Here is a 9,996-nt window from a genome sequence, read left to right as displayed (position 1 = left end):
GTTAGCTTTGAAAGTATTTAAAACAATTTTGTAGTTATTTCTATCGGAAAAGATTTTGATGGGTCAAAACATTTGAGTAAGTGTAAGATTTCCTAACAAATGTAAAGTAATCATGATTTAATTGAGCATATTCAAGAATTCAAGAAAAGAAAATAGTATGATATTAACAAGATTCCAAAGTTTATCTTCTGTTTTTTTTCTCCTGATTCTAAATGTATGGAATACAATATCAAAATATCAAAAAGAAAGACAATACATACAAACACTCGAACAATTTTATTGTGTGGTTGTTTTAGAGACATAAACTTCACGCGATAAATTTCAAAATCAAATAAGTCAATTTGAACACGTGGACTGGCCGTCTGTATCCTGTCCGTCTGTATCCGGTAATGTTCAGTTTATGATTGATGTTCCACTAACATCTTTTTCTTTTTTTTTGTCTTGTACAAATAAGAATGACACCTTTTCTTAACTACAAATATTGCTATTCTAGATTTGCATGACTATATTGGAATGACGACTAAAAGGCATAAAATATAAAAGGTGAAAGTAAAAAATTAAATATGTACTTGTCAATCACACATCTAGAACTTTGTTATGGTTATTTTTTTAAGAGCAGAATGCATTTTAAATCCGTTTTAGAGTAATCAAGGGAACCAAGGTTATAGCGGTAATAAAAAGAATGCAATCCAGGGACAAAGACCAGACATGTAAAACAGATATACACAACAAAGAACATAAAGTAACTAAAATCATACATACAAAGTAACAAAAGCAAATGAGCAACTCGGACTCATAAAAAGTTAAGTCCGGGGTAGACAAACGAGGAAAGGTAAACTATGACCCGTTGAATAAATCAGGTATATATATTTATATATTGATACCGAACACCACAACCCACAAAAATATACAAAAATACAAAATACAACAAATTAAACGAAACAAAACAAACAACAAATTAACCAAACAAAACATTTCAGAGTAACAACAGAACATGAATTAACTTAATTTCATCAAGTGCCACAGACATTTAATAACGTAATTTTGAAATATATGAATGACTATATTGAATATATGAAACATGCTTATAGGTACCAGTCTTGCATTGCATATCTCTGAACGGGTGTACGTGAAAACATGGAGTGTATAAAAATATTGTGCATTTTATTTTTGTCTCTTTACGAACTTATGTTTTGTCCAAAGATCTGAACAATGACTTATAAAATAGAACAAACATAACACTATAAGATGACAATTTTTTTTTGTGAAGAAAATTTAACATTATAACATAACAACTGTTCCTCTGAAAAGGATGAGTCCAAAACCAAAGTAAAATTAGAGAAAATGGCTATTTATAGTTCACGACTACTTTTCTGTCCGATCATCGTGGACTCCCCCTCCTTTTTTGCGGGAATTTTTTTTTTTTTCAGATGTCCTTAGAAACGCTATATAAGTAAAAGTATTATTGAATCAATTTATATATTTAAAAAAATATGCACTTCACTATAAAAGTAATGGCGAATAGTAATGCAAGTATGAGACCTAAAACAGAAACTTGTTAAAGCTGCACTGTTCACAACTTTCAGATTAGTTTAAGAAAATCCTACAACATTTGTTTAAACACTTTTTTCTATGTTTTGGGACACTAGACCGAAATTGTATTAGATTGTATGTGTCCCCTTTGCTGTTATGATTGAGGAATGAAATAGTAAGGCATACAAAAAACTTTGAGCCTTGTTATAGCTTATACTTCAGTTCATTCAGAACAACCACGGGACGCGTTTTCTACGATCACGCTTTTCCCCTCAGTTTTGAATCATTAGATAAAAATTGGTGTAAACAAATTAACAACCCTAGAGTTTATAGAACACATATAATGAATGTTGTAATTTTCAAGGAAAATCTTCTTACGATTTTTCATCGTTCTTGAAAAAAAAATGAATAAAAAAACTTTCCGGACACAAGGTAGCTCTAGGTTTTTAAAGAAAAAAAATTCAAATATGGAAAATTTCATAAAAGGATGATTAATTCAAACAGAGTTGATAAAATTATAAAAAACATCTAATAATCAATTTAATTATTGTTATTATTTTTTACGTTTAATTATTTATTAATTCTGTCATGTTAGGAGCTTTACGGTTATTGTTAGCTTTGTTTAACTTCTTCAAAATATATTTTTTTCTATATAGTTTATCATGGTAAGTCACTAAAGAAAACTAAAACATTAAATCAAAGGAAATCGCAGAATACTCAATTAAATAATATAGAGATATTTCACCATAAGATAATTGAAACAAAATTTGGTATAAAATTAAATAATATGATTAGTTTTAATCTAAACTACTACTACTACAAATACTAGTAATAATATGAATAAATAATGAAAGAGACAGTTATAAACAAACAATTAAAATAGGTTAAAAATGACTACTTCAAAGACTAGTTAAAATACTTTAAAAGCAAACGTATTTCTTTTCACACATACAATAAATAAGATTTAATTTTTTTTCTAGAAGAATCAATACGTCACTGTCAATTAAGGTCAATAAAGAATATATATATATACCTAAAAAGACTTACCTTTAGATGGGGGTACCAAAATATACTATACAATATATATATTTTACCATTTCAATTAAAGAGAATATATGAATATTACTGAAAAGACCACCAATGTTTACCGTATTTTCAAAATTTAAACTAATAACTATGTAAAATAAATGTAGAACCAAAATCCTGTAAAATTATTCTGGAATATTAAAATAATATCTAATGATGCGTAAGAAACAACTTTTTATTAAATACTTTGATCTATCACGTGAAACTTCATACTTGATTTTCTGGAATAAGATGAAATATTAACATATACCACATCAAGGGGAAACGAGCACGGAAACTCATCAAAGTGATCAGTTCTATTCAAACTTTATTTTTTATATCTTAATTCTTTAATAGTTTCCATTTAATGTAAAGAGATGGAATGTTACCCGCTAGGAAAACAGTAAATTAAGCCACATTTTGTCGTCAGATCGTGTTTATTTTGTTTTGTTACTATATGTTGACAAGAATTTTTTTTTAATTTATGGACATTTGCTTACTCCAATAATAGTTTTTCAAGCCACCGTAGAAGCGGGACATTTACCAAATGTCTATGGTTTATCTGACATAAATCTTACTTCATAAACAAAAAAAAAAAAAAAAAAAAAAAAAAAAACAACTAAAAACATACAATAATAAATATAAAATAATGCAATATATTTTGAATTAATTTATTTCATTACATTCAACTACAGAGACGGCATATTTTAAACGATGTGAAAGCAGACCTCTATCGGTAACTCATGCTTTTGAGGACAGAACATGTACTAATAGTTATTTTTGTTCACTATAAAACCACACTGGTTTTGTAATATTCATATAGGAACGCGTGATTACAAGTATCAGCAAACAAAACCCAATCTTTTCAAACACATACAAACACATTGGAAAACTACACAAAGATGTTGTTTTTGCAATTGACGCTGAAATAAATTGTAAGAAACTACTTCTGGTAGGATGAAAAAAAAAGATATGCAGGTTAATATCTCTTCTACGACCTTTTAAAAAAGTGCAAAATATATTTAGATATTGAAAAACATGGGTGTTTCACAGAACTTAAATTCCCATGTATACTAACTGCTTTCGCGGTCATAAGAAATTGATAGGAGACGGTGTCTTGTTCTTGAGTTTGAACTGCATATCTTTTCATACAACGGCTCAGAATATGTAAGTGTGGGCTTAGTTAGAAGTAGCGCTACATGTTAATATAAATTTGAACTTTATACATGAATGATATGTTCTATGGTGTTCATCGAATGAGAAAAGATACTCTTCTCTCACCCATTCCGACTTGTCATGTGGCTTTATGTATAAACATATATATGCACGGAACAATATGTCTGTCTAACATCAAACCATATTGAGTCAATGAATCCTTCAACAAGTATGTCTGCCTTTGTTATGGAGTCGTAATCAATTTCCGAATAAAGTTTTTTTCCATTTAATATTCATGCGTTGCCATGTCTCAGAGCCATACAAGGATTTCGTGTCATTTTGCTTTTCTTTACTTAGCCGCCCGCACACCTAAGTATTATGAGAAGAAAATGTGGCTTATATATTCAAAAAGGCATTAATCTCTACCTAACAATACATTGTGCACATCAAAAGGATTTCATGAATTACACATTTGAATTTTAAACATATTATATCAAAAATCGAAGAACAGATTTGTTTAATAATTATTTATTCCATTCTTTCTCACATTTCTACAAATACAGAAGAAATAACTTTATCGATGTCGTCTGCGCAACATCTGAGCCGACCGCCATTAGCCCCCCAAGTTGACGGAGCTATCGAATCAACATTTGGCGACTTATAATGATCTAAGTATTAGATGAATATTACAGTATATGTCAATCATTCTCCACTCAAATGAAGAAGATTATGAAAATTTTGGGTAATGATGCATATTTAAGCAATGAATATATAGGCTGTATATGTTGACGGATGTTCCTTCATCCGTATGTGTTCGCAAAATGATCAAAAACGGTTTACTAATAAGATTACCACCTTTATTTCAATAGATTAGACAGTAAGATTTCAGCCTAATACCAGGACACACACATTGACAACTTGTTCAAAATGTTAAAATGTCCAACGGAATTATTTGATTGTATATATTTACCTAAATTCAGCAAGAAAACCGGTGGCCTCCGAACGGCAAGACATTGTCTGCAAATGACCTTTTAACGTCAGATGAATAATGCATTTATAAAACACGACGTCAAAATGCTTTATTAAATTTAATCAGTATAAAAACAGCAACAATATGTATAACTTAAGCGTTAGTACTTCAAAACTGATAAAAATATTCTTCCGTTCAAAACAATAAACTTTTGTCATAGCTATTATTTTAAAACTTGATGATAGGGTTACATTAATCATTCAGAAAATTAACTGCTACAGCTATTCATATGATATTTCCACCCCTTAATGACATTGAATATATAGTAAAATCTCCAAAATGCACCCGTCCTCAAAAATTTTGTAAGGAATGCGCCCGTCCGCTACTGATATTTGAAGAAAAGTTAATCTATTAGTATTTTCAGACTGACTGTGAAATACATTCTTTGAATGTTTGTTATTAACAAGGCCCTATTCTGACAACCAAGTGCCTTTTGCCTATTTATTCAGACCATTCAGCAATGTTTTTGAATCAAAATAATGTCCTTAGCTTTGCGTATGAAGCCTTCAACAAAAAAAAGGACAATTATTTATAATCACAAACATTCAATCATAATGAAAAACGGAAACAACTTTTTTGTTTGTTGTTTATGTTTTTGTTCGGGGTTTAACGTCCGAGCAGCAATATTTCAGCTATATTCAGACGATGAACATGAAATTGATGATAAAATAAACATGAAATGAAAAAGGGATGGGACACAAGGACAATGGGGTCGACAAATTTTGATTGCCACTGAAAATAGGGAGAGGTGGATAGGGTCGGGCAATTTAGCCTCCTGTGGCGGAGCCCTATGGTTCCTACTCCGGGAGAATACCACAGTAGGGTTCTTTAACGTACGAGGAACGTGGCATCTTTCCCAACACGTTGCACCACTATGGTTTGCGGTCAGGTTTTCCGTATTCTAACCTGACAACCCCAGCATGTAATACACCAGGAGTACCCCATTCCACCTCCTGGAGCACACATCCCAGTTGTTCTGTGGTCAAATCGCCTAGCTCCCGGTTAAGGTTCTGAGCACTATTTAGTCGCCTTTTACGACAAGCTTAGCGCTGCTGCAGGCCTATTCTTTTGACACCCAGACCTGCTCGGGTCTTTTTTGTTTGTTGAAGGCTTCTTGAACTCGTGGATCGTTATGGTGTATCCATCTGCACCATGAAAACTGATTTATTCAAAGGGTCATAGTTTTCCTTTCCTCGTTTGTCTACTCCGGACTTTTTATGAGCAACTCGGCGGGTGTTTCTAGAAAAGCAGAGGACGCTTACCCTACCGGTGCACCTGACAAGCAGAGGACGCTTACCCTACCGGTGCACCTGGTCCATGCTCCCAGTTTTTCGTGGAGTCCGAGTTGCTCATTTGTTTTTGTTACTTTGTATGTATGATTTTAGTTACTTTATGTTCTTTGTGTATGTCTGTTTTCCATGTCTGGTCTTTGTCCCTGGATTACATTCTTTTGATTACCGCTATAACCTTGGTTCCCTTGTTTACTCTTGTTAAGCTGAGTATCAAGTCATTACTGTTGATACTTTAGCATGATCTTCTTTACCAGATAGTATCAATCAAAGAGTGCATTGCTATTTGGTTATCTTTTCGTAAATGTCTATGAGGCAGACTTCGTTCAAACTAACTTTTATAAAAGAAATGCGACTTGACGAAGTCCCTGTATTTCAGTTTTCAATTTATAGACGATATTTTATCACTACATAATCCTAAGTTTGGTGACTATCTTCATCATATCTTCTCAATGGAGCTTGATATTAAGAACACATAGACTACTGGGGTCGGCCTCTTATATTGACATTAATTTCGATATAAACACTTTTTAAATTGTAAATTATTCTTCTCTATGTCCTGCTGCTATAGCGCATAGGGTTTTTCTTCTCTTAACGCACACACTTTGCTATGAATTGCGACCATATCTGTAGATAGGGCTCAGCGACCTACAAAGAAACTACCGGATCAAACAAATGTTCTTCAGTTCTTCTTATCTTGTCATTTCTGAATTTCAAAGTGATGATCCTCGTTTGTACATTCCGTAGTGTCATTTCTTCTTTCTACACTATAACATCACTTGCGGAAATAATAACAAGATATATCATTTTAAATGTTTAAGTAAAAACAAGCAAAATATGTTTTATTCAGAACGATGCAGCATGATTTTTTTGTATGTTACAGACACTTATCCAGATTGTTTGTAGTATAACAGATGACGGTTTGCAGTAGAACAGATGACGGTATGCAGTAGAACAGACTGCGGTTTACAGTATAACAGATTGTTGATGGTGGTATGCAGTAGAACAGTTGATGGTTTGTAGTGTAACAGATTGCAGTTGAACAGATGACGGTGTACAGAAGAACAGGAGACGGTATGCACTTTGCCTTTGCTCCCCCAAACAAACTTTGCCTATTTCATTTTCATAAAGATGGGAAATAGGGATATTGAATCTTTGACATTGTGTATACAATTGCAAGTAAACACAACTTGTGCAGAGAAGAGGAAAACAAATTAAATGCACGGAATTATCAAAATTTCAATATGTTTGAGCCCCGTGCGAGTCCGGGTGTCAAAAGAATAGGGTCGCAGCAGCGCTAAGGTTGTTGTAAAAGACGACTTCCCAGAAACCTGGCCGGGGGCTAGGGCACTCTGCCCATAGAACAAATGGGTTCCACATATGGAATTGGGTACCCCTGACCCGCTACATATTGGGTCGTCGGGCCATAATACGGAAAACCTGACTGCCAACCATAGCGGTGCCACATTTTGGGAAAGATATCATGTTCCTCGCGTATTAAAAAAATCTGCAGTGATATGAGTAGGAACCTTTGCGCTCTACCGCAGGACACTAAATTGCCTGACTCTACCCACTCTTCCTATTTCCAGTGGCAATCGAAATTCGTCGACCCTATTATCCTGTCATGCTCATTTTATCACCAATTTCATGTTCATCGCCCTGATATTGCTGAAAAATTATTGTTTGGGCGTAAAACGCCAACAATCAATCACTCAATCAATCAATCAAACAATAATACGTTTGAAATAAGCTTCTATTGCCTAATAGTATTTGTTAATTTTGTTTTAAGAAAGAATAATCAAGGGAATCAAGATTCTAGTGGAAATGACAACAATGCAATCCAGGGACAAATACCAGACATGAAAAACAGACAAAAACAACAATGAACATAACACAACCAAAATAATATTTACATAGAGTAACCAAAGTTATAGCAGAAATAAAAAAAAATGTAATCCAGGGACAAAGACATGGAAAACAGACATACACAACAAAGAACATAAAGTAACTAAAATTATACATACAAAGTAACAAAAGCAAAACTCGAACACTAAAAACTGGGAGCATAGACCAGGTGCACCGGTAGGGTAAACGTCTTCTGCTTTTCTAGAAACACCCGCCGAGTTGCTAATAAAAAGTCAAGTCCGGGGTGGACCAAAGAGGAAAGGAAAAGTTGAACAAATCAGTTTTCATGGCGCAGATGGATGCACCGTAGCGATCCACGAGTTCATGATGACGACCATAAAAATTCTTTTGTGATGACTTCAATCTTGTAGCAACATAACCCTGTTCCAGAAGCATATTTGTTAGAATTCTAGCACGATACAAAAAGTCTGCGTAGTTTCGGCAAGCTCTGGCATAACGTATGAGTTGTGATATGAACATTCCATACGCACGTGCTGAAAGAATGTTGCCACAGATGAAAGGAAAGTTGACAATTTTCATGAAAAGTCATCACGTTTGTCGTAAAGTTTGGTCAATAGTTTTCCTTTCTATCGATATCTAATTGTAGGTCCAGATATTGGGCTGACCTCACATTTTCGGTAGTATCCTCTATCTCAAGCTCTTTGGGTAGATGCAATGTATCAAATCCCCGAAATTAGGATTGTTTAAAGGTAATTCGTTATCTATTTAGCGGAAACTGAGATTAAAGGATCTAGCTAAACGATATTCTTTCTTTCGGATCAGATCAGCTATAAAGTCAGCCTCATAAAAGGGAAGGAAGCGGTCAGCAAGTAGAGGAGCACAATTTGTTCCCATTGGAATGCCGACCGTTTGTTGAAAACCGCGTCAAACCACACTGGATAAAAATGTTGTCGATTAAAAATTCCAGCATTTTATCAACATCTTCCTTTGTATATCTGGAAAATGAATTGGAATTATTATTTTTTTTTACAAAATATGAGGAATCTCTACGAAGAACTATATATTTGTATCTAGGTATACCATCTTCTTTGGAAAAAAATCAACGATGTATAATGTTTTTAAGTCGGGATTTTAACTGAGTGTGGGGAACAGAAGTATACAGTGTTGAAAATTCATAGGCTTTAATGCTATTTTATTCTGATAATAGTCTTGAACTGATTGTCTCCAAAAGATCTTTCGATTTTTGTCAGGATCCACATTGAATTAATACCACTACGGGAGTAACAAGTGTTGTGGTAGGACTGCAGACCCTCATTCACAGCTGTGAGTATAGAAGTTAAAGGTTTTGAAAGAGGTTTTGTGGTACACTTTGCGTATCTAGCTATGTAGCATTGTTTGTATGTATTCTTGCTGAGTTTAGAAACCCAGTACATAGACGGTAGATCACAATCATCGTCTTCCACTATATCTTCTTTGGTGAATGTTGTAGCAATATAAGTCTTATTACTGCTATTATTTTCAAAAGGTACACAATTTTTGCTAATACTTCCATTGGTTTTTGTTTAGAGATGTATATGTGGATACACGTATTCAGGATAGACAGTAAAGATAAAACTATATTAAATCATAAGAGTGGCTTGAAACGAAATCTATTGACACAATTCAATTGAAAGGAAACAAAAGAAGTGAACACGTCATTATTGCAACATTTACAAGAGAAATGCCAAGAGGTAAATCATGTCAAAGTTCATACTGATAAAGATTTTTTTTTTGAAAACATTGAAACGAAAATGGCAATTTAAGTAGGAGAACAAAATAATTATCAAAAGTAGGACTTAGATGAAGTGTTTAGACAAGCCGATTTAATTGGTAGGGTCAAGCAATCATAATTTTTATTCTCATTTTCAAGCATCCCTTGGGTGAATGTTTGTAATTTTCTCTTCACCTCTGATGAACTTTTGTGAAGTAATAATAGCAGCACTAAGTCTCAATTTGACATTCTTTAACGACAGATCTAAATCTTGAGATCGCTTTTTTGATAGAGAAAAACTTCGTTAG

This window comes from Perna viridis, chromosome 8 (assembly GCF_037379345.1).
Source record: "Perna viridis isolate PV_CMFRI_1.1 ecotype Kerala chromosome 8, ASM3737934v1, whole genome shotgun sequence".
NCBI classification, from domain to species: domain Eukaryota; kingdom Metazoa; phylum Mollusca; class Bivalvia; order Mytilida; family Mytilidae; genus Perna; species Perna viridis.
The sequence above is the reverse complement of the archived record's forward strand: the minus strand, read 5'-3'. Positions refer to the sequence as shown.